At 44.2% G+C, this 26,115-nt stretch overlaps 1 protein-coding gene across 3 annotated transcripts in view; it reads right to left on the reverse strand.

The window, feature by feature from the left end:
• The window catches only part of LOC119656729 (frequenin-1), a 221,281-nt gene extending 217,828 nt beyond the window's left edge, over positions 1-3,453 (reverse strand). Inside the window, exon 1 of one of the 3 annotated variants that reach the window (XM_038063263.1) lies at positions 3,410-3,453. The gene's annotated coding sequence lies outside the window, so the exon portion shown is untranslated. Of the gene's footprint in view, positions 1-3,053; positions 3,192-3,270 lie in introns of those variants that run through there. The other 2 variants (XM_038063262.1, XM_038063264.1) reach the window with 2 other exon arrangements.
• Between the last annotated feature and the right edge of the window lie 22,662 nt (positions 3,454-26,115).

The raw sequence follows: 26,115 nt of genomic DNA on the forward strand, positions 1-26,115 counted from the left end.
GGATATGTCTCACATGACTGCAGATCAACGAAAGAAAAATCAAATTTATGGATTCAGCTGATAACACAGCTTGAAAGGATGAACGCTGCATTGCTAGGATGAGAAAAATGTTGCTGTACAAGACCATGTTCATGAATATTGTCACGAATTCTCCGGAAACTTGTGTCATAAACAAACTAATCCGCGAATTCCTATCCTCGTTTTTGTGGTAGATTCCCGGAGAATCTCTGCTCCTTACATGAGGATGGACGCTTCCGATGCGTGTGTAATGACGAAGCCTTTGAAAAATATCATCCCTGTAGAAGCATATATAGAAGGATCAACAAGCTGCCTTAAACTGATCACTAGTTGCAATCCACTAGGACAAGGAAGACCCTGCACGGAAATTCAACAAAGCCATACAGAAATTGATGAGCATAACGAGCTGAACGACCTAAATTTCAAAGCGAGACGTCTAGAACTTTCATTTGGGGTAGGCCCAGACCCACATTGAAGCGTCATTGATGTTTAACTTCAATTGCAGCAATATTTACCTGAAAACTTGAATCTCGTTTTGTCTATTTGTGCAATTTTTTGAGCCAAACAAGACCGCTTCATGAGGAGGCATTTTTCTGAAACAAGTATGCGCTCAACGATTCAATGCAGGTGACATGATAGTTGCGGGGCAGACGCTACTGAATTAAGGCGATGAAGCGATGGGAACCTAGCTCTGGAGAATGAAGTAGACAAAATATCGGATATCATTCAATTCAGCTGTAAATGAATGCCTAAGTCAAATCAGAATAGTTATCCTGGCCAACTGCTGACCACATTTCAAGTGAAGTGTTCTTACACGTTTCAAGGTCAAGGTTAAAGTTAGGCTGGTGAGCCATCGACCATTAAAGAAGATGTATATGCATTTGAGAAAAAAATACCATTAAAATCATAATTGAGTTCAGCAGGTCGTGGTTTCCAGTGCAAATTTCTAAACTCAGTTGAAAACGAAAACTACAGCTTTTTCATATAACATCAAAGTCAGAATTCAATTTGAACAACAACAACGACCCTCCTGAAATTTAAACTGCTGGTAGTGATCACGCAACCAACAGGAACTAACTCTGACTACGACTTCAATAACTGCCTCAATTGAATCTAAATAGGAATCAAGTATTAAAGTTTTCTCGGTCACTCAAATCATTTAATCCTATCAGTCAATCTGAAAAGCACTTAATTGCTTGAAAGTCTGGGAAATGCATATCTTATTTTTTTTATCACCAACAGGTTGCATAAGTTCATTTAGACGTTCTTAAAATGGAGCCCACAGATGGTAACCAGTCAATTATTCTTAAGTTTTCAAGATCCTAACCAAAGATATTTTTCCCGGAATCTTCTTCTCACATTTGTTTATATATACTTGATAAATTACAAATAATGAATTAAAACTTTACTATCAAGGATATAGAAGCGGATTACGCAATAAATCTAACCATTAACAGAAGTCATTTTAAAAATATCGCCAACTCATCTCCATCTATTTGGTATCAACTTCGCGGTGCCTATTTTTAATTTTATATAACTTGTTCAGTCCCTCGATCCTCCTCTTTTACATCAAAAAGACCTGGTCCGCCAATATTCATACGAACACGCTAAGGCTCTGATTATTATTTCCCGGGATTACATCATATGAATTCCATTAATTACATCCTTTGCATGACTTTTCAAAAATAGCAAATATTTGCGATATCAATCCACGAATACGTCCAGCCAACATTGCTTGCAGCTCCCATCCTCAAATGTTACGTCCTTGCTTTCATTACATTACATCACCGAAAGTCCAACAAAACCCATGTAGGCTACCAACCAAGTATCAACCCTTTCAACAATTGCCTAACATTACCTCCGATTCTATCTCTCACCTCCCACAATCCAGAAGCATGTCTTCATACTCATACACTGCAACAGATACATTTTGGCTACAACCAACCACTGCCACACTCCTGGTATCCAAAAACATCCCAACCCAGCCACCCCCACCAGTAATCCGCATCAGCATAGAATTTTTTTTCCACTCATCGAAAACTTGCCCAATTTTCACTGATTACACCGTCAAAATCCTTGTGACCGTAAAACTTACCCTAAGCCCCGATTCCGATCCTATTCCAGATCTGTGAATAATGAGAAGGGCAAAGAGGCTGCCTACAAGAGGAAGGAAGGATTTTCTAAATCCTGTTAGTTATCCATTCTATACGCTCTCCGTAAATTAAGTCAACTTGAAAAATTAAGACTCCAGGCAAGCGGGTGGGGAAAGCACGGATAAAAATAAAGGCGAAACGCGGCCAGGGCCCAAAATATCATAGCAAAAAGCCTATCATATGTGATGTTGATCTCAACAACATGAAGTGAGCATCTCTCCTTGCAAACGACTGGGCGTTAGTGGAGGCCCCGGTAGGATGGTGGTAAAAAATTAGGTAGGCATCAGTCGTGTCCTTTCCAAGGAACCGGCTCCGAACAACAGTTTTTGGCTGTTTAGCTATTCCAAAGAAAGCGCATGAGGATTTGACACAATCATGCCTATGCGGGGACTAGGCAAGGAATAGGACTAGGCTCCATGTCCATGTGCTTCGCCGACGTAGTCGTCGTCCCCGCTGTCGTCGTTGCCATCGTGTAGCCAGAAACCTCACCCACACACACAGTCGCCTCTAAACAAATCGACTACAAGCGAGCCTGGAGCAGAGCAAAAGTTTCTGAAATAAAATTACGTAAGAACTCATAGAACGGCTGAAGTTTTCCTCCGCTATCCTTCGGCGGATCCCAGGCGAAGCTGCCAACAATATTTGTTGATGTGAGAAGCTACGATACAATCGGATGAAATATTTAAATCTATGTCATTTTTTACTCCCCCGAGGCGGACCTTAAACTTCAGAGGCGACCACGCTACCATGCAAGCGAAATATTAACTTTCAGGACAACCTCATTTACGAAATTGGTTTCCTAAAACAAGGACGACCAAATACACTCAATCTTGAATCTAGATAAAATCCGCATTTAAGGACTCAAACGTTTTGAATGATTACATCCTTCGACCACACTTTGCTCTTCCTTGAAATTCTCACTAAATGCGTGCTAATCCGTCGGTCGCACGTGGTATCCTTTGCACTGGGAACTCAAATCAAAAAAGCATAATCTGCACTTTCTCCTTCAGAAACGGAAATAACGTAAATTCCTGGAACTTTTACGTAAAAAACAACAAAATTCATCAAAGCCAACGTTAACACAGGAATTCGCACTAACACTCTCTTTTCTGCATTCACAGGCGACACCACTTTCGACAAAAATCCTTTGTAAAGGATAATGACAGCAACGAAACGGATTGACGCCGGCAACCTGCACTCTACAAAATAGCAGGATCTAATTCAAACGAGATAGTTACCAACGGTCGAAACCACGAGACTGTCAGCGTGTCCTGCACACGCCTTAGACTTGGTTCAAACTGAGTGGAAGGAATTTGGTGCGCAATTTCAGAGTTGCTGTTTATCAAAAGGACGAAAGCTTTTCATGGGAAGGATATAACAGGTGTCGGGTTGATTTGTACTGAAATCGTAGTGAAAATGTACTATTCGTGGAGGAATTCACAATATTTGGATCTCCTGCTGCCTTGTGGCGGCTAGGGTATGAAAGGACCTCTCCATGCAATAGATTGGAAAGGCATCGTTAGCCCATTTACTTATACAAACTGACATTACAAGTGTCACACGAAATGGTTGTTGGAAGTACCTGGTTTGCTCGGAAAGCGGTCCACAAACATTCTCCAAATGGGACCACTTTCAACCAAATTGACCACGAGTTGATTGAACGCCGCCTCCTCTCAGCCTCGATGAATGTCAAAACAAATATGTAGGGGGGCCAATATAGACTCGGATCACTATGTCGTTGGCAAGGTACCCCGAGCTCGAATAACAATATCGCCCAGAATCCCCTCTGTCAATCAGGTGAGAGGTAACACTGAAGCCATCCACAACACAGCCGTCTGCAACACCTATAAGGGGGAAATGAATGCCGCAATAACCACAGTCAACAGAGACCGTAAAGACGGAGCATCAGCATATGATCTTCACAACCACCTGAAGAATGTTATCATAACACACAAACAATGACCTTCGTCGCTTACGATACAGGGTGTGACGTCCCCGAGGTGCCCGAGTAAGTAGTTCTGACCCCCTAGCTGGCAGTATACCTGCGTCCTAGGTAGTAGCCTCGAGAAAGCTTCTCGGTGAACAGCGAACCGCGAATGACCGGTACACGTCGCGACACACTGGGAGCCGTCGACAACTCTCTCTCTCGACGTCGACGGAGTGATGTGAGCGTAGCTCTGCCAAGGTGGTAGTTTTGACGTGTATCAGAAGCCAGCGCCTTCAGAACCCTGGTCGGGTAGTGTGCATTGAACTGGTGTTAGTAAACCGCGTTTCCCCCGGCTGATTCGTCCATGAATTCCGAGATCAGCTAAGCGTAAGTCAGGCCTCAGGGAACTGGGGTAGGGGCTGTTTCGCCAAGGGTACACCCGTTCCTCACTATTCATGGAGAATAAACCTAAATTAATAACAAAAAATCGACGAAACAAGGAAAAGAGTTAGATTCATTTGAGCTTAGCACAGAAATGCGTCGTTCACCGCAGCAATCAACGAAAGAAGCAAAGAGGGCTGACATACCCGATGTGACACCGGGGCACTCAAATAAAGAAGAAGCCTCATCAAGTGGCGCGACTGACCGTGCGAACATGGCAACTCCAATACCATCTAGTGCCCCGTTCCGGAAGAAAGTTCAGTCAGAATTGCTAGTCCTGAGCAGATGGATTCGGAAACAAACCGAGTGGAGGTACAGTCGACCGGCCTAGCTAGAGCCGAAGAGGAGAGGTTCATCAGGAAATGCGCAACAGTGGTGAAGCGTATGCGGTCGGCAACGTTCCTACAGAGGAACGTTATTAAAGGCGTCAAAAACAGGCTGATGGAACTGGAGGAACTATTGGACCGACTCCCCTTCTATAGGCGAACGTGGAGAGCAGCGGAAGACGATTGAAGAGCAGAAACAGCCGCACTCCCCGCTGAGAACGCTACTTGTGTCAAACGAACCGCAGATAACCCACTGCAAAACAAACTGGGGAAAAAGCAGAAAGAGGACGACGTGCCTAAAGAAGACTTTATCGAAGTAATTTCCAGAGCCCAAAAAAGGAGGCGAAGAAGGAAAAAAGAAACAACTGACTCCGCCGCCAAAGGCACGTTTGTCCAAAGACAAGGAGGATGCCAACCAAAAGCCAGGAGTAGAAAAGACGGGGAAACGAAGAAGGACTAGACTGACGGCTCTGCTCATTAAGCCAACGGAAGGCAAGACATTTGCCGAAGTCCTTCGTGAAATCAGCTACAGGATGAAACCCAAAGACATCTGAGCAGAGGTGTCTTTCATATGGAAAACGAGGAGTGGCGGAGTTCTCGTCGAACTAGGCCCAAACACGACTAACAAAAGGGCGTTCTGCGAAGCGGCCAAGGGGTATTGAGGGAGAAGGCTCCTGTTTCCAGCCTAGAGCCTATGTGTTTTCTAGAAATCCGGAATCTCGACTGCCTCACAGTAAATGTCGAAGTGGAGGAGGCGATAAGGCGTGAATGTCCAGAGGTAACCAATGCCCGAATAGGTGTCACCTCTATAAATGCTCGAGGCCAAAAGCGCGCCGTGGTGAAAGTACCCGAGCAATATGCGAGGAAACTCCTTTGCAGCTGGAAAATCAAAATTAGATGTGTAATATCCAGGGTACGAATGCGTACACATCAGCAACTTGCAAGAGACCGGACAGAAGGACAGTATACAGGAGATGCGACCAGGTAGGTCATCAAGCGAAGACATGCAATGAACCGAAAGTTGGGTTCTTTGCAGGGATCGTGGCGCATCTGGTGAAAGTGTCGCACATACTGGAGCGTGGGATGGTGTCAACTCTTCAGGGCGGAACTGGAAAGGACGAGGGCGCGAATGGCATGATCTGCATTTTACAAATTAACATGCACCGGAGTGCAACCGCTAACCAGTTGCTAGCATAGTTCACTGCAGAGGTAAATCCTGAGTACTAATCAGCGAGCAATACCGAAACAGGAACCCGACTTCAAGTTATCTCGACTTATCGCGTATTGCTTCCACCAGGGTTCGGGACGACGTTCGACTTCGTGTTCTTGCCCAAGGCCGAGGAAATCGGTTTGCTTGGATTCGGTGTTTAACGTTTACCTGACGCCGAACGAGACGATGCCACATTTTCGGCGCCGGGTTGATGCTCTGAAGGACGCCGTTTCGGGCACGGAAGTGCGAATCCTTGTAGACAGTAATTTTAATGCCAAGGTTCTTGAATGTTGCATGCCTCAACCAGACTCCAGAGGGAAACGGATTCTGGAAATGGTGGCGAGAACCGGGCTAGTAGTTTTAAACACCGGAGCCACGCCAACGTTTCGAAGTCCAGGCTGTGACGGAAGCATTCCTGACATCACTTTTGCGTCGAAAACTTTGGCATCATCGGTGAGCAAGTGGCGAGTCCTAGAAAACTGCTCGGCAAGTGATCACCAATGCATCACTTTCGAAGTAGTTGACGCTACCTGCCGGTGAGCACCAACCCGACGCTCCCCCTGCCTGTCGTGATGGTGAACATCGGGAAGTCCGTCGAAGCTCTTGGAGGAGGCAGAGCTGCGCTGGAGGGCGCTCCAGGACGTGATAGCGTCGTAGCTGACACGATCATAAATTCAGTGATGAACTTTATAACGACGGCGTTTGAGGCTTCCATGCCTCGGAGGGGCCCCGTTCGTGACAGACCTTCTATGTACTGGTGGACGGCAGAAATTGCCGACCTACGAAAGGAGTGTCATAAGTTCTGCCGTTTGGCGCCAACGAGGAAGCATGCGCCATTAAGGCAGAGTATAGAACAGAAAAAAGGAGACTCCGCAGCGCGATAAATAAAAGCAAAGCTCGCGGCTGGCAGAACCTTGTCAACGAGGTGAATGAGGACCCGTGGGGACTTGGCTATAAACTTGTCATCCGGAAAATCGGGGCTCTGCGGAAGCCCTTGCTTACTAAATACCGACCAGATGGACCACATTGGCGGGCATTGTTCCCCAGACTCCCTGTACGGAATGATGTAAATAGCGTGGAAAGCGTCGAAGATTGCCCCCTTTTCAAAATGAGAGAGCTCGAAGAAGCTGTTCTCACAATGAAAAACAAGAAGGCGTCAAACTGGTGTTCCGCCAACGGCCAGAATTGCTACTTGAAGCGTTCAACGCTTGCTTGAAGGAGGGTATTTTTCCTTGTCGCTGGAAAGTGGCCAGGCTCGCATTGATCAGTAAGAGTAAAGGACACTCGGAGCTCCCGTTTGCATACCGACCGCTGTGTATGCTTGACACGGCCGGAAAAGTGCTCAAGAAACTCATCAGGAGTGGACTCACTGAAGCGATCCGCGCTATTGGGGAGTTATCCCCAAGGGAGTTCGCGTGCAGAACAGGGAGAACCGTATTGGATGCTATTATGGAGGTCGTAGATGCGGTTCATCGAGCCGAGACATTCAGCCGCCGATCTTGACGGATAGTGCTCCTCATAACGCTTGATGTTAGAAATGCTTTCAATTCCATAGGATGGATGGATATGCTAGGCACATTAGAAAGCTCATTTCACGTGCCAAGCTATCTCTTGCGGATATTGAGACGCTGCTCTATGAGACGAGTAACACAGGGATCCATTCTAAAGCGGAACCCTGGAACGCTTCTTATGATAGTCTGCTGAGACTCGATATGCTCGAAGAGTCGCATCTGGTCGGTTATGCAGACAACGTGGCACGCGAGCAACGCGGCACTTGTTGCAGGACGCACTGTTGATAGGCGCAAAGCAGACTTGGCATATTGATGCGACGGGTAAGCGAATGGATAACTGCTCACGGTTTCAGCCTTGCGTTGGAAAAAACCAAAGTAGTCATCTTGACCAGAAGGAGAATCCCGACCCTGCGTCCCATATCGGTCGGCGAGTTAACTATAGAGTCAAAAACAGCGATTAAGTATCGATCCCCAAGAAACAACCTGGATGAAGTGGCGTTCCACAACTGGTGTTCTTTGTGATCGACGTATTAACGAACGTCTCAAATCGAAAATTTACCGCAATGCCGTCCATCCTGTCGCCATCTATGGTTCTGAGTGTTAGCCGACTATAAAAGACAATGAACGACGTCTTACGGTAATGGAGACGAAGATGTTGCATTAGACTAGTGGCATGACACGGTTTGATCACAACCGAAATTAAGACACTTTGCGAATCTTGTACTTTTGCACAAAGAAAGGAAGCATCGACAGAGATTCCCGACTGCAGATTGGTACAATTGTATTTTCATCCTTTCATCTATTCACGATACGGGGAATTTCTCGTATCGAAAGCTTTCTCTCGCAAAAAAGAATCCCTTCATCACCACTACGTCCATAGGCAACCCCCTCATGTATACATTTCGCAGCTATCACAAACCTAGGATTCCACTAGGACAAATGCCATCGAAGATCTCCTTTGCTCTGGCTTCTATTCGCTTGTTATCCTTGTGTGGCTAACCCAAAGCCAACTTTCTACTAATACGTCGAGGGCTCCGCCAGCCGCAGCTAGGAGCAATCTACTATGCCAGTTCAGCAATTCATCGTTGTGAATAGGGAATAGGTACATTGAAAAATAGGGAGATGGCGAAGTAGAGAAAAGTGAAAGAAAAAACAACTGAAACCTGCGGCTGGCAGCAGCAACAACAAAAAAATAGAACTCCCACAGTCCCAGAGGCTAGAATAGAAAGAGGTCAAGGATAGAATTCGACAGGAACAAAAGTAAAATTTGCGCTATTTATCGCGGCCTGTAAATCGTAGACAAGACGCTTGAACTGGGTCGAAGGACTCTTTTCGCTTGTAGGCTTCCTTGGAAATTTATTATTCAGAGCTCCATTGAGTGCCTTTAGTTTTGAATGTGCTGAATTTGAATTTGGCAATTGTTTTGACCGTTCTAGTGTTAAATTTATTCGCTTTGTAAATGGGTGTGAATTCAATTTGAGGAATCATTTGTGGCACCAGTTTATGGAAATAGATGTACATACGTAAGAGAATCTGAAATCATCAAAATATCTCGGTTAAATAAATCGCGGTCCGAGAAAAGTAACGATAGAAATATTAGCGCTATTTATTACGTAATCCATTGTGTTGAAAATAGACCTGGATATACCCATAGTAAAGATTTAATTTTATCATTTTTCATTCTGCATAGATTCACCATGGTAAGACAACGACGATGAGTTCTCCTCATATCACAAAAACGCCAGGAAGGTCATAGAACTGATATCATGAGTAGGCCTTCTAAGTTAAAACATCAATAACTGACAACGAGGGAGAGCATCATGACACTAATGTTAATTTGATAAGTTCAGTTTAGTAACGGGAGTGCACATCCAAGCTCTCAAGCCTTCGTTAAGCCTATTATACTATCCCTGGAAATCGCCTATTCAACGGCCTCTTGCTTGCATTTCCACTCCTCACATTAAGTGCATATACCCGAAAGCATTGCCCCAAATTTTTCCATATAGTATCTTAAAGAGCAATGCCCTGTTAAAAGCCCTACTAGCGTTTTTATGACCCACTATTTAAGGGACGACAAAAATGTCGCTCCAGGGGCCTCGGGTTATTAGACATAGATTTTCGGCTGCCGGCAAGAGCTCAAATTTCTCAACTCGGTTGCAAGAATCCTTGCGACTCCACTCTTCAGAACAAACTTGACAGTGGATGGCTGGATGCGAAAAGCTGGGTCTTGCCCCACCATTGTAGATCCAGAACCTTGTCGAACCAGTCTGTCAGCTTTCTCATTGCCAGCGAGATTTGAATACCCAGGCATCCATATCAGAAATGTTTCGTTTAGTCGATCATTTTTCAGCACTGGTTCCAACGCCACACCAATTGGCCTGATATGTCGTTGCTACTTAATGCTGATATCGCTGTCCGACTCTTGGAATAGATTCGAATGGTGCCGCCATTTTTGTCGTAAGCATTCTTCTGCTGCCAATGAAATGACTTATATTATATTTCCACTTGGAATATGATCATCATTTTTCCAACAAACCTGGCCAGTTCTATAATAGGATTTCCCGAGAATATCTTTGCGCGTCATCTATCTTCTATGAATGACCCATTGGTGGACATTATTGGGTGTGTAATTCCAAAAAGCTCGTACAGGTTAGAATGGAATATGTCTTTTCAAAGACGAATCTGGAAACCATATGGGCGGGAGGCAAGAGAGCCACCTGACGTTTGCAAAGGAATTTTCAGATGGATGCATTCCCGTATGATTGACCGTCTTTCCACGCGCCAATGGTATAGAATGTATATGCATCAAGTGTCACGTCAGCTGCTTCCTACTGTTAGAAAAGTCAGTCTCGTCCACCAGACGATGCATGCATAAATCAAAACGAGCTCTATCATGGATGTATGCATCCAATGAATCCATTGTGGTGAAAGTTCCCAGATCTAACTTATCTCTGCAGCACCAGGATTTCTGCAGGATTTCTGATATTGTTCCTGGATATGGTACTTTCACGTTAATTTGGGGTCTAGATGTACTCCTAACTATTTGAGATTTTCACCCCTACCAGCGTGGGTAGCGTATAGCTGCCACACCAGACGTTCCTAGTAATCATAACTTGTCTTCCTAGTGTTTACCGTGAGTCTATTATGGAGGCACCAGCTGTGAATTACATGCAGGTCTAACCTACCGTAATCTTGCAGTACCAAAGCAATCTGCAGGATTTCTGGTGTTGTTCCTCAATACGGTGCTTCCACTTTAACTTGGAGTCGAAATGTATTTCTAAATATTCGACTATTTGTATTAACTGGATTTCCACCTCTGCTAAGATGGGTAGAGTGTCCCATCTGACGTTCCTAGTGAACGTAGTCCAGTCTTCCTAGCATTCACCGTGAGTCCACTATGGAGACACCAACTGGGGATTACATGCATTGTTGCATTCAGGCGGTCACTCACATACTGTGCCCGCAAACTTGCCGATAATTATTACGGCGAGATTGTCGGTAAATGCTTGTGCGAAGACTTTTACGTCCTCTAAGAGCCATAGCAAGATGCCCATTACCAGCAGTCATAAAAGAAGAGAGAGAACTCCCCCCTGTGTGCAGTCCTTAAGACATCCTGCCTCATTAGATTTTCGGCCAACCAGTATGTGGATTTTTCCAACATGTGAAAGATCCAACTGATTAACAACGGATCACCTCCATACTATCCTCATCACAAATTACCTCGAATGACGCATAATTGAAAATACCTTTGATGTACGCCTAAGGCTAATTCCTTTTTAGACATCATCTTTTCAATTTTTGCATGAGTTTGTGGAGTGCTGTCTCCATGGATTTCTTTTTCTAATTGGCGTATTGCCTGTGTTGAAGTAGTCATTTAGGAATGTATGTATCTCTTATGAACCGATCTACTAGCCTTTCCAGCCGGAGGTACCTCGCATGCTCCTTCCCCTCAACTTTGGGACTGTCCATCGGTTGTGATTTGCTCGAACGCGGTTTGCTGGGAAGCAATTTGCCCGCAGTTTGACCGAGGGCAGTTTACCCAAAAGCCGTTTGACCGAAGGCTGTTCGCGTCAGAAGATGATGCTTACCCGTGGGCTAGACTTTAGCCTCAGCAGACGGCGCTTGCTTTGACTCATCCGGTAAGGACTGGTCCTAACCGTATTGGTTCCCACTTAAATAAATGGAGAATCTGAGTCTAGAATAAGGTTCGCCGTGAATGAGCTTAGGGTTGTCCCTTCACTCAGTGTTGGATCGTCACGATCGAGATTTAGTTTTCGTTTTTTTATAGGATTTTTGTTTTGCGATTTTTCCAATTGGCTACCATGGCCTTAGTTTTCCTGGGGAAAGTAAATCAATCTCGGCAGAGTCCGTTTTTATCGAGACAAGGCTAGTTGAAACTGGCGTACCTTCTGGTACTAAGTATTCACCATTCACCGCCACACTTTAACCCATGTGACCATTCAGGCGTCGGCATGGTAGTCACACTTTGATTTGGGGTTGGGCCTGGCTTCCAGTGCCAATTCTGGTTGTCTAGAAAATTTTCGTTGCTGAACTTCCTCACTATGACAAGGTAGGTAACCATCGAAGGAGAAACTGGTGTTAACTTTCTTAGTAAAAATCACTCTAGTTTCAAGAAATCATTCGATAAACCCTTTCTTTTTTCAGCAAAATAAGGCTATAATCCATCTAAGCTATTCAACAACCGATTTCTTGCACACCAAGTTCAAAAATCTTTTCAATTTTCCTCATAATTGCACGAGCGGAGTTAGAATTTTCTTTACTACTGGAAAAACTCCAAAAACAATTGAGAGTCCCAATTGTGGTATCTGCAATGTATCGTCCACAGTTTTTTCCAAAACGCTTGGCTTGGCACAGTCAAAAACTGCAGTTTGAAGCATATGGACTAGGCTTCAGGTTAAACACCCTCAGGGTCACGACCTTGTTCATCATGACAATACTTGAGTGATTTGATACCATCTCAAGCTTTCACTCAAAGTTATCAGATTTCTAAAAACCATAATATAGTCAATTATCATGCGGGGCCTTATTTCCATCTAGTTCCTGACCATTCACCCTTTATGCTATCATTATCAAATCTCCACACCAATGTCTGAAAGCTTACTAACCTGACGTCGAATCTATATGACAGTCAGTTCCTTAATTGAAAAAAAAAACTCTACAGGGGAGTGCAGCGGAGGTTCCAATCCAGTTCATCATCATCAACGCGGAACAACCAGTATCTGATCTAGGTCTGCCTAAAAACTGTCTAGCGTCCTCACCTATGCCCCCCCATCACGCTCCATCTCAGGCAGGGTCTGCCCCGTAATTTCTTTTTTTTTGCCATAGATATTGCCCTTATAGACTTCCTGGGTTGGATCATCCTCATCCATACGTATTAGGTGACTCGCCCACCGTAACCTGTTGAGTTGGATCTTGTCCACAACCAGACGATCGTGGTATCGTCAATCCTCATATAGGGAGCCAAAACTTTTTCGGAGGATTCGTCTCTTGAACGCGGCCAAGAGTTCGCAATTTTTCTTGCTAAGAACCCAGCTTTCCGAGGAATACATGAGGACTGACAAGATTAAAGTCTTGCACAGTAAGAACTTTGACCCTATGGTGAGACGTTTCGAACGAAACAGTTTTTATAAGGTGAAATAGGCTCTAATGGCAACCAACAACCGTGCGCGGATTTCATCGTCTTAACTGTTATCCGCTGTGATTTTCGACTCTTGATAAGAGAAATTTTCAACGGTCTCAAAGTTGTAATTTCCTATCTTTATTGCTTTCTTTTGACCAGTGCAAGATCTCGCGCCACCTGATCTATCTGGATGAAGGTAGACTGTACATCTCGGGTTGCTCTGTCAATATCGTCAGCGTAGGCCAGTAACTGAGTGGACTTGGAGAGGATGGTCCCTCTCGCATTTACGTCTGCATCGCGAATAACTATCTCCAGGACCAAGTTAAAGAGAACGCAGGATAGGACATCCCTTTGTTTTAGGCCATTAATGATATTAATCGTCTCGAGATAATCCAGACCTGCTGCTTTTATCTGGCCTCATACATTGGTCAGGGTTAGCCTAGTCAGTCTTATCAATTTCGTCGGCATACTGAACTGATTTGCCTGGAGTGAAGCCTCTTTGATATGGGCCAATGAATTTCTGAGCGTATGGAGCTATCCGGCCTAGCAAGATAGCGGAGAATATCTTATAGATGATACTCGGCAAAGAGATTGATATCATTAGTGAACTATACAGAAACCTTGACGGTGGTGTATTGGTCAAAAATTCGAACGATGGAGCGGCGATATGGGCGTGTGGTCGGCAAGCTGCATAATATAACATGGGCCAGGCGACTAATGGCTTTGTGCGGGTAAAAATAAGCAGTATATTCGTATAAAGCTGCTACTCTTCACCGAGCCTCATACTGCCCGAGTTCGAAGACCTGTTAGACGATCTTGTTCGTGCAGCCCGAGGATGAAATCCAGAGCTGATAGCCGGTAACTTTAATGCGTGACCCCACTCGATGGGGCAGCAAAGGGACTAACGCAAGGGGCAGAGCTTATTAGAAATTGCAGCTGTAGGCAGTTCTGGCCAACGAAAGTGATGTTAACACTTATCGGAAAGAGGAATCTGGTTCGATTGGAGATCTGAATTTTGTCAGGCCTCCGCTGGCACATGATATGTACTGGCAAGTTAGGGAAGACTTCACGTATAACGCAATCATCTCTGAACTATGGACGGAGCCACTGGGCAGGAGACCCGCACCTCGAAAGCCGAAATCCAGAAGAACTCCAGGATGGTCTGCAGAAGCATTGGATGAACAAACATTCATGGAGGTGTGGTTACGCCTGCCTAGCAAAGCAAACACCTTCAACGACAGCGCACCCCATCCCACCCAAAGATCTCCAAAGCACGTGACGCTTCTATTCCTAGGAGATGCTCATTCCCCACTAGAAAACTCAATTACTGGTGGAACAGTGAACTTACCAGTCTGCGATAGTTTTGCCCCAAGCCAATAGCTAAGATCTATCAAAGGCAAAAAGAACATGCCTATAGGAGAGCCCGGAAGAACCTAAAACTCACCATCCAACGGAGTAAAAAGGAATGTTTCAAGGAGCTCCGTTCGGAAGCAGACATAAATCCGGAGAGTAGTGCCTATAAAATCGTGGGAGGACGCTTCAACAGCGGTGGAACCAGTCTAAAAAGGGCCGTTGGACGTACAGGTTGATCCCTTACATAGGGGAGTGGTTGGAGAGAAACCATGGGGAAATCAATTATAATCTCGCCCAGTTTTTCACCGCCCATGGAGGATGCCGTCAATACCTGCACACATTTAAATTGGGCACCTCACCTAATTGTCCAAATCTCGACGGGGTCTCAAAGGACTCAACGGACATATCCTTCGTCGAAGAAAGGAAGAACCTAGAGGAAACTCTAGGTGAAGTGTCTCACTAGAAAATTTTTGGTAGCTTGCCAGAAGGATTGGGTTGCGATCAATTCTTTGCTCCAAGCAATCCATGATAAACTGCGAAAAGCAGAAGAAGTGAGGAATGCGCGGTTACGAACCCCACGGGTAGATTAACGCCGACCTAAGCGAAGTAAGTTAATTCCACTCCGTGATGTAATACCTAAAGGTGATTCTGCGGGACGGAAGGGGTAGTCAGAGGTAGTTTTGGTAGGTAAAAATCCAACATTCTGGCGTGCCCAGGCCATAGGCACGGAGATAATAAAAATCACGCCCCATAGAAGGTCAAAGAGAAAATAGCAGCTATATGAATGTAATATGGCCTACCAAAAGGTGAACAAGAAACATATACATAAGTTGCTTATGATTCGGAGGAAATATAACACTTTGAGGATAACATCAGGAGGGAAGAACACATTGATCGCTCAGAGACAATGAAGGATGTTTCGAAACTGAGGTGAGAAGGAAACATGTGCCCAGAGAAACCAGATTTGGCAACACGATCTGTCTAATCAATTGATTTTAAAATACTCCTGTTATTGCACAGGTGCACGACAAAGTGCAGCGAAAGGCGTTCGCAAAAGAACCTCAAGACTTCTCAGGAATTTTAAGAAGTTGCAAATCCTTAAGCTAGCCCTTCCAGCTTCTTCATTTTATGTAAGCGATTGAACCATACCAAAGATACCTTAATCAGATGTAGATGGGGTAACAATCACCTTCAGAGAAGTCGGAGTTACTACGACTTTGTGACAACCTAACGCACTTCATATTGTTAGACCTTGAATCCTCATTCAATTAGTTCTGCGAAAACAACATGTTATACAATATTTCCGTGACCATCTTATTTTTGAAGTCGGAACAGGCAGGACGTCACCGCCACCTGCTAATACGTGATGACCTGACAATGTCCTGGTTCATGATAAAAAACTGGTCGATAGATCATGAAGACAATAGAAACACTCAGTAGACACTGATAACATTATTGAGATAAAACCGGGAGCAGTATTGAAATAAAATCCAAACCAAGAAAACGAATACGAATTTGGATGGTGAGATGAAATTGCCACCATCATTTATCAACCTCTGTCACTGTTACTTTTCGTAACTATGTACAACGTTTGCTCTGATAAATCGAAGGGAATCTTTGAAGGATACTAAATTACTTGTCCTTAATAATTTCATAAAGAAACTACCCAATCTCCGCCTTATATTCGCTGGTTGTGCCCTTAAACTCCGTTCTAAGCATTGAGCTACAGGACCAGACAAGCAACTGTAGTCAAATTTTCCACTTTTTCCAAAACAAGTTATTCCAATCGTCACAGAATTACAAAATAAATTTTCCTAATTTCAAGCTCCCACTTCTCTGATTACCAAGAAAAAAAATTATACTTTCCACGTTCCTTTTTAACAATGAAACATTTTCATTTCAGCGGACATTCTTTGAGAGCCACTCATCCCCATCCTCCTCAGATAGTGATTCCTTCCCATGGCCAGTCCAACTTTTACTTCTTGAAACGTTCTCATAGCTTCAACTATTATTTCGAAAGAGGAGTTACAAGTTTCAAAATCGTGTTCGTGAAATGAAGTACTTGTAACTTTGCCCTTTCCCGTGGATCCGCCACGTCACCATTGAACGTCCTGGAAGCAAGAGGTCCCGTGTAGAACACAATTCAAGCCCGGAAACTTGATTTTTTTAATGACTTTCAATAGAATTCACCAACATTTGAAACTTTGTTCCGAGAGGAGGAGACGTTGGTGTTAAAATACATTTAATAAGCAAACAGGACGCTGTCTGTGCCATCAATTCAGCTGATAATAAGGAAACATTGAAGCAGATTAGTTCATCCAAGTTATTTTCACGGAACTAATGATTTGTAGTTTTAATCTTAATTCTGTTGTCTTGTACGTCATCTGCTTCAACAGCAAACGGAATTGTATTCCTGGTAGATGAGTCTGACATTTTCTGTTACAATTTTTGGTTCAAATCACTCATACTGTCCTGATAATATGTGGGATAAAAATATAATTACAAGATCTAAGGTTGACTCCAAATTTAAACTAAAATTTCTACACAAAAACTCTGCTCCCGTTTCTCTATAAAAGAGTTGGAAGAGGCAGTCCTCTCAACACAAAACAAGAAGTCGTCAGGGCCCGATGGTATCCTGACAGAAGTATACAAACTTGTGCCCAACATCGGCCAGACCTACTACTTGGCGCATTCAGCGCTTACCTGAAAGAGAGCATTTTCCCTTCTCGACCTGTCTTTAACGGACATTGAGGCATTATTTGAGGAACAGTTCCCTGTTCTATGAGACGCTAGAGGGTCAGAAGAGGATGGAGGCCACGTCGGGGGTAGCACAAGGATCCTTCCCTACGCGGAGCTCTGGAACACTTTTTAGGATAGTCTGCTTAGGCTCAACATGTCAGAAGAGTCGCGCTTGGTTGTCCAGATGATGTTACGGCGTTTGTTGTCAGATGCACTGTAGAACAGGCGCAAAGCAGACCTGCCATATTGATACGAAGAGTAAATGGTTGGATGACTGCTAATGGTTTCAACTTTGAACTGGAAAAAACCGAAGTAAACATCATGAATAAAAGGTAGATTCCGACCCTGCGTCCCATATCGATTGGCGAGTCGATAATCGAATCAAAATCAACAGTTAAGTCTCTCGGACTGACGCTTAACTTAACGATAAACTTTTTCGAGCCAATCAAAACAGCAGCGAACAAGACTTCAACTGGATTTTCGCCTTTAAGTCAGCTAATGGCAAACACTGGGGGTACTACGTTTTTTTTTTCTGAGGAGGTGGAAATCTTCAAAAGACACTGGCCTGGACACACCAGCGTGTGGAATTCTTACCCACTTAAACCACCCCGACTCTCCCCAAGCCCCGTGGAGCCACCGCACGGTATTACATCATGGGGCGGAGTCAGCTCATTTCAGCTCGGTCCCCTTCCCTCTCTACGCGGCGTACGTAACCGCGCTTTTCTAGTCTCCTCTGCCTGTCACAGTTTGCTCTGGATAGATACGACCATGGAGTTGACCACATCCCAGTCTTCCTAACATACTAACATTCTTCGCACCAGATTCTCTGGTACGAGCACCTCCCCTAGAGTCTACCCCTAGGTTCTTCCTTTCCTCCACAAACCTTGGACAATGGAAGAATTCATGCTCTGGGTCCTCTGGGATATCGCAGTTTGGATAATTGGATGAGGTATCTAGTTTAAACCTGAACAGGTACTGGCGATATCCTCATACCCCGTGAGAAACTGAGTAAGATTATAATTAATCTCACCGTGCCGTCTCTCCAACCACTCCTTGATGGCAGGGATGAGCCTGTGTGTCCACCGATCCTTCCCTGAGCGTTCCCAACGCTCTTGGCATCTATTTAGAGATCTCTTCCTTTCTGCGATAAAGAAGAGAAAGCCTTCGCATTATATATATTCGTCAGCTCATCCGGCAAGATGTCAATGGGCATCATTCCAGAGATGACGAATGCTGCATCATCTGAGACAGTCCTGAATGCCGAGCACACCCTGAGGGCGATTCTTCTGTAGACTAAACTCAGTTTGTTAGGGTTAAATCTAACCTGCAATGCCTTTCCCCAAACTGCAGCTGCATAGAGCAGGATCGAACACACTACCCTAGCTATAAGCAATCTGAAAGCATGCCGTGGCCCTCCCACGTTGGGCATCATCTTTGCCAGGGCCACACTTGCAGTCGATGCTTTGTCGTAAACATGCTACACGTGTTGCTTATAGGTAAGCTTGCCATCTATCATCACTCCCAAGTATTTGATGGCAGGCTTAGAAGTGTTGATATGATTCCCAATTTGAATACGGGCAACATTTCTTTTACGGCGCTTGGTGATGAGGACCGCTTCCGTTTTTTCCTCCGCAAGTGTCAGACCAGAACTCTCTAGCCAACCCCTTAATAACACTGATCGCTTCGCATGACTACAACTCAGCATCTTCGAGGTGCTTTGCGACCACTACCAGCGCAATATCGTCAGCGTAGCTCACCACCGTGGCTTCCTCTGGAAGAGGAAGATTGAGTACATCGTTGTACATGATGTTCCACAGCAGTGGGACCAATACGGAGCCCTGTGAGACACCCGCGGAAACAACTTACTCCGGGGGTCCGTCATCGGTGTCATACCAAAGTCTTCGTTCTTGTAAATAGCTGTTGACAATAGCTGTAAGATAAGCGGAAGTACCAATCTTCGCCAGAGATTCCCGTATTAGGTTCCAATTGGCCGAATTGAATACATTTCTCACATCCAGGGTCACGACTATGCAATATTTGCTAGTACTGCCCTTTCCGTGGATTGCATCTTCGGCCAATCCATTAAATATTTTGATGGCATCAATGGTTGATCTGGCTTTACGGAACCCATACTGCCGATCTGAGAGACCTCCCTGGCTGTCAACAACCGGGAGTAATCTATTATAGATTATTCGCTCTAGCATTTTGCCCACAGTGTCCAAAAAACAAATAGGTCTAACCACACACGCTTTAGCAGGCCAGCCTGACATCTTTCTCGGTTTCAGGCATGTTGGTCTTCTGCCCGGTGACTCCACCCATAATCCAAAGAAGATTGCCTGGTGATCGCTCTGGGTGTAGTCATTACTGACGCACCAGGACATACCACGTGCCAGTGCAAAGCTGACAAAATTTAGGTCTACGATTGATATCTACGAATGATATCCAACTGTGCGAAAGTGTCTAATAGACTGCGGCCCCTTGCATTTGCCTCTGCTACCCCACTCACGGGCCCAAGCATTGAAGTCACGAACAATCACTCTCGGACTACAACACCTTGCGTCGAGAACAAGACTGTCAAGCACTTCCTCGCATTCGGGCAGTGCCAGGCTTGGTGGGTCATAACAGTTGTACACATGTATCACTTTTATTTTCGCCCATACAAAGCCGCTGTATGTCTGACCCCCAGTACATTGTATGGCTCGTCGACCACATGCCCATATCGCCGCTCCGCCAGTCGAATCTGTAAGGTTCGTTAATGATGGCAATTTTCACCTCGGAATCATGCTCGAGTAAATTTTGAGCAACCCTACAATGATTGAGGTTTATTTGAATTTTTTCATTCAAGTTAACGCCTTCCTAAATTCCGGGTATTTACCACTTCCGGCAATATGCCTGTTATCCCGTCCCTCCTTTCCTTCGCACAAAATGCATTTGGGGTCTCGATTGCACTCCTCGGCAATATGTCCTTTCTCGACACACCTTCAACATCGATCGGACCGATCGATGCCGCTAGTGCAGGCCTTCGCGAAGTGTCCAAACATTATGCATTTGAAGCACCTCTGTAAAGAGATCTGCTCCCTTAGTCGGCAAACAACCCATCCAATCCGAACCTTTCCCACGGCCGCAAACTTCTGCGCTGACTCCACTGGTAGTCGCATTGTGGCCGTTTGAGTACCACCATAAGCTTTTCTTAGGCTCACGATAGATCCTTCCCTGAATTCCTCCAACTTGAATTGTTGCTTCAAAGCAGTGCAGATCTCTTCCTGGATGTTACCTCATCGAGATCCTTGCACTGAATATAGATCTCATGTTTTTGGGAACGAACTACGACATTCTCCCCAAGTGAGTTTAAAACTTTACATTACGAAAGCCGTCAGTTTTCCCCACGCTGGATTTTTTCAGTTCAAACATTAGATCCCCTTTCTGGGTCCTCCGGATTTTGCTAAGATTTCCGCCTAGGTCTTTTAGGTCAGGGTCAGGTTTCACCTTCTTCAGTATCTCCACATACCTTAGATATCCTGTGCTGGAGATTACAATTCACACCTTTGGTTTCTTGTTTCTTTTCTTGTTCACGACCTTAGTCGAACCACTGCTTTTATTTTCTTTCGGCTTGGCTTCGCTAGCCGACGTTCCTACTTTGGGCACTTTAGGCCCTTCTGAACGTTTAGTTCCGTTTGTTGAACTGCTCAAGACTCCTTTTTTCCTTTTTGGTGCCTGTAGATTCCCCAAAGCTTCCCCCTATTTGTCTCGCACTCGCTTACTTGATCGAAGATCGATAAACTTATGCTTTGGTGACATTGTTGGGGTTGGCATGTCCGGTCTTTCCTTAGGTTCTCTTACTTCTTCTTGGGACCTATTGTAAAGCACCCTGATGGCTCTCATCATGTTCTTAATGGCTTGGTGCACGTTGTGCTTATCTTTGATGAATTCGGACAGCTCAACTATTTTAGTCCCAAGCTGCATAAAAGGTAGTTCTTCTGGGTCAGGGCTCTGCTCTCGGTGAGTCTTGGCCAGATTACTCTTTTTACTGACTCCTTCACCTTTTTCAATTAATAAGATCCCATGGACTTTCTCTTTTGCGCGCTTTGGTATTGGAGGCGATCGTAAAATTGATGAGCTTCACTTGAATGGATTTATTTGCTGCTGCTGGTGTACCTCATCAAATCCGATGGGTGGCGAAATCGCCTTTTTTGGCCAGCTATCTCTCATTCTTTGCCTTTGCAATTGGTGTTCTTGGCAGAGTTGTGCTTCGTTTGAACACCTCTTTCTCCAAATCTAAAACACTTGTAGTATTAGATGCAACGGTGTCCAAGTTGCCCACCACCGAGGCACTGTTGTTGAGGGATATCGACGCCCGGGAGCCCGCTTGCTCACTCCCAAAAGCCGCAGGTACTGGGGTTTCGAGCCCCTGCACGGTAACTTTACTCCTTCTGAATTCGTTCATCTTGGTTTTATTTTCTGGGTGTCCCCCCCATAGCCATGTTGGTCTACGCACCAGAGATGAGCAAACACTAGCCCATGCATAGTCAGAAAAGAAAACTGCATGAACACATATTTACACATCAATGGGTATGCCTCACTCCGCCAGCTGGGGTCGCGCCTGATAGGAGATCTGGCCACTCCTCACGGGAGGGGGGGGGGGGTCCTACGTCTAGCAGGCGACGTCTCCTGATGAGTTTATTGTAGCATGTTCTGCTCTACGGCGCAGAGTTATGGACAGATGCTGTTGGCAGGGAAGTATATCATAAGCGTCTTACGCAAATACAGAAGCAGGGAGCTTTGCGGATGGGGCCTGCATACCGTACTACCTCTGAGCTGGCCGTGATGGTAATTACGGGAGTGATTCCCTTTGCCCTTCTTGCTAAAGAGCGTAAAGCCATATGAAAGTGCAATGGAGTAGAGCCAAAGGAAGGGATTGCTCGTGAAAAATGGCAACTTCCTTGGTAAAATAAGATGAGAGACAGATGAACTGCGCTGCTGATTGGTGACTTAGGTACTTCAAACTGACTATTTCCCTACCCAGCTCCTAAGTGGGCATGACGGTTTTCAGTCTTACCTGCACAAGACTGTAAAGGCATAATCTCCCGATTGTGTGTTTTGCAATGGGATTATATTGTCGAGGATATGCTGAGGAGCGCTGGCAGGTAGAGAAGTGTTGCACATTACGTTCGGGTTCTTCCCCCTACAAAGTGGTAAAGCTCGACCGGTGGAGGATGGCCAAATGATAGGGGGTTCCTTGAGCTAACAGTTCCCTTCCCCTTCTTCCCTCTTGGAAAGGAACTATCTAATTTAAAAGGCTGCCCAAGCAGGGAGAGCTCGGCGGCGAGGAAGTAATGCGACAATCAATTCCAGACTAGCTCTCTGACGATGGGGAAATTGTTTACGCTTTACCCTACCCTACCCCAAAAGACCTATTTCGCGAATACACACTGACATTCTGTGCGCTCTAGAAATTTGATTTGCTTCACTTTCAACTATGTTCAGTTTAACATTCTGCTTTTTTGTTCTAGACTACATAGAATAAGACTGACGACCCTTCTCATTCTGTTGGAATTTATTACAAAATTATGCCTTAAAGCTCAGAGCACATTACTGTAAGATGCCGATGTCCCAAGCATTAGTCATTATTACTTCAATCGATTTAAATTTTTGGACCAATTACCATCTAACCAAGGAATTCCATTCTCTCACCTCCAGAAGAATCCATTCAGAGCCAATGTTCAACCCCCACGAATTCTCTTTCAATGGTTTGTCAATTTGCATTGTCTTCTCCAAAATCTTTGTTTCCCCATTCACTTACACTTCCCGGAACTTAGAAATTCAGGTCAGCAATTTAGAATTTATGCAAATCAAGATGAGGAGCAACCTCTGAGCAATACACTGATGTCTACATACAAAATATATCTGAAGAATTTTTTGTCCATTCAGACAACAAACAAACAATTTACTCCTCACTACAGCACCCCCGTCCCTGGTTCCGGACAGTAAAGCTTATTACTCTGGAATCTTGGAAAATATTTTCTGTGAAAAATTCAATATCTCAGAAATACATACATAAATCCACTGAAATGGATAATTTCACAAAGAAGTTGAGGACAATGTCGCCAATTTGTCGAGAAGTAGTTTTTATCGCTGTTTTCTCTTTCCGTTGGCTCAGACAGCAGGACATACTCGTACACAGCAAATATCAATCCATGGACTGTATAGAAATGGAACAATGTTGCCCGCAAACAAGGGGATGTGATGAAGACTAGCTGGAAAATTGGAGGGATTCTGGGCTGAAATGTAATTGATGTAATTGCGAGGGTGGAAGATGGGCTATTAAAGAATACACACAGTGAAAAAACAGGACTCGGATATGTTTGGTTTGGTGTTGAAACAGTGTAGAGCCCTCAAATAATATTGAATTCAGGATGCCATCTATGATAATTACAAATCCAAAACTTATAGATAAATTCTTATTGACTTTACCAGGACGAATCCCCCAATTCTCTATGAATCCTTTTCCATTTCCACCACTAGATTTGGAGTTTGACTATCCAAGCTTCAGGACTAAGAAGTTTTAACAATTAAAGCCACCTCAGCGAACATCCTGACTTCAAACTTCGCCTAGCTGGACTAGCAAAACCAAATTCCATCTGGGACAAATCTTAGAAAACTATAGATTGCTCTCCACGATAAAACTCCTACATCTTCCTGCAAGGACCTTGTTTTCAATTTCGATTTTGACTTAAAGACGAAGTCATATGCAGTGAGTGCACTTAAAGCCAAGCACCCAAGAACTTCAGCAATCACAAGCAGCAGCAAGTGGGAAATCGATGAAGGAGCATAAAATCCTGGACCGGGAATTACAGCGTGAGCGGAGTCATCGTAACGAATGAATTTAACTACTTACATACAGTGAATGGACAAAGAAAAGGAATGAGACCTTACAAGGATTTCTTGTGGCGTTTTTATGCGTACCGTAGTGAACCTCGACGAAAAGGAACTGGAAACTGATTTGCATTTATATTGGATTCCTACGTAAATCACAAAATTTCATTAGTTATAGTTCATTAGCCATTGGATTCTAGGTAAAGAGGAAAGAATCAATTTTTTCCTCTAGCGAAAGGACAACAATGAGTTCGAGAAAATCATGGTCTATGGAAGTACGGGGTATGGTTCCTTTCCGTCACCCTTTGCCGTTTGTTTTTATTAAAAACTTCAATTTCCTCGTAGCAAGGATTCGATTAAAATAATTTCTTAGGTTGGAAGCTTTCATTTGAATTTTAGATTCAGCTTAAAGGCAAGAACATTTCCTATCAGACCCAGTGATAAATGGCGCAACGTGGACCTAGTTACCGCCATTTGGTTGTAATTAGGAGTGTGAGCAGCGTAATTTTTAATTTTATCCTGACTTTTAAAGGGGGCGCTGGTTTCAGGACCTAATTTTGTTTTTATTTTTGTTTTTAAAAATCATTTTTATTTTTAAGAAATAGGTAACAATAGTATATAGATTGGAAAAATGAACAATAAAAAACAATCTTTTAAAATAACAAAAATAACTTAAATCTAATGGCCACTGTCGGCTCTCAAAGTTTTCGAATAACAATTTACAGGCAGAGAAGAGAAACAGTAAGAAATAAAAATCTAATTTTACAATAATGGGAGGGAATGCTCCGGGAAATGGTCAAAAACCCGACAGAATTCACTTGGCTTTAGTGGGAAATAAAGAAATATAAAAGTAATAATAAATATTTGATCGCTTCAAAAGATACTTTTAACTTAAATTATTGTTCTTAAAACTATCATAATTATATATTTTATATTATACATTTTTTCTTTTTTTTTAGAATAACATCCATACAAAAAAAAACAAAGAATAATAACGTATGCATTTATAAGTTACAACTGGAGACAAAATCAGCACCCGTTCAATATGTACATATTTACAAAGCCCCACCAAGAAACAAATGGCAGAACTGAGCACGGCCACCGCTAACCGGCATCCCGCAGCCACCAGTACCAAGATTTCTCTTTTTCATCCCGCTTAATATCAATTGCTCTCGCTCTGGAGTATCTCCAGTCGAATCCCGGAGCCCCCACTGTCAAATTCGGGGGGTATTCTATCCTTTTATCCGTGGCCCGTCTATGTATATGATACATAACCGGATCACCGGCAGAATCAAGAATTAGACCATTCCTGTCATGATACACGAACGCTTCGGGAGGAATGAAGCCTGTCGTGAGAGTTTTCTCGAAATACCCATCATTTGGGTAGAACGGCTGCGAAACCCAAGGGTTCTCACCATGCGAAGCAGATCGCACTATATGATTCCGAATCAATCTGACGATAACTGTGTCGATTCTTGGCACAGCAGCAGCTGCATACATCACTTCATTAGATATATAGTGCTCATAGTTTGACGAAGCAGTCCTATTAAGCCCCGTGCAAGCACGCAGACATTTCCTTTCAAAGATCCTTATTTTCTCCATTTGGCTAGCACTCAAATTAAACCAGATAGCACACCCGTAGGGGAGCACCGGTCTAACCAAAGTAAGATAACAAATAATCTTAACCTTCCGGCTAAGATGTGGAGCATAAAAGAGTCTTCGAAGAGACATGAATGCCTTGCGAGCGCTTTCTAGCGCGACTTTAACATGCTCGTTAAATTGGAGACGCTCGTCAAGACGCACACCCAGGTATCTAACGCACTTCTTATGAGGAATGCGCTCAGAACTATCCTCGTTCGCGACAATGTGGAAATCTCTCCAATTCCTTTTCAAGTTCCTACTGGCATACGCCAAGGAATTTCG

This window comes from Hermetia illucens, chromosome 5, assembly GCF_905115235.1.
Source record: "Hermetia illucens chromosome 5, iHerIll2.2.curated.20191125, whole genome shotgun sequence".
Taxonomy (NCBI): domain Eukaryota; kingdom Metazoa; phylum Arthropoda; class Insecta; order Diptera; family Stratiomyidae; genus Hermetia; species Hermetia illucens.